Raw genomic sequence first — 293 nt, forward strand, 5'->3', positions numbered from 1 at the left:
TGTAAAATCAAACATCTGTATGTTGACGTTTGATCTTCCAGTAGTTTCAATGCTGCCCCTTATAGAAACATTACAGTGGGATTATTTGTGCTTCTTTTAAGCTTCTAGATATGGAAGCTTGAGATATTCTGGGACAAAAATGGAATTTACCTTTTTGGGGGAGAATATGTACTCTTGCCTGGAAAATCCCATGGACGGAGGAGCCTGGTGGGCTGCAGTCCATAGAGTCGCTAAGAGTCGGACACGACTGAGCGACTTCACTTTCACTTTTCACTTTCATGCATTGGAGAAGG

Source organism: Bison bison, unplaced genomic scaffold, assembly GCF_000754665.1.
Source record: "Bison bison bison isolate TAMUID 2011002044 unplaced genomic scaffold, Bison_UMD1.0 scf7180017864109, whole genome shotgun sequence".
Lineage (NCBI taxonomy): Eukaryota > Metazoa > Chordata > Mammalia > Artiodactyla > Bovidae > Bison > Bison bison.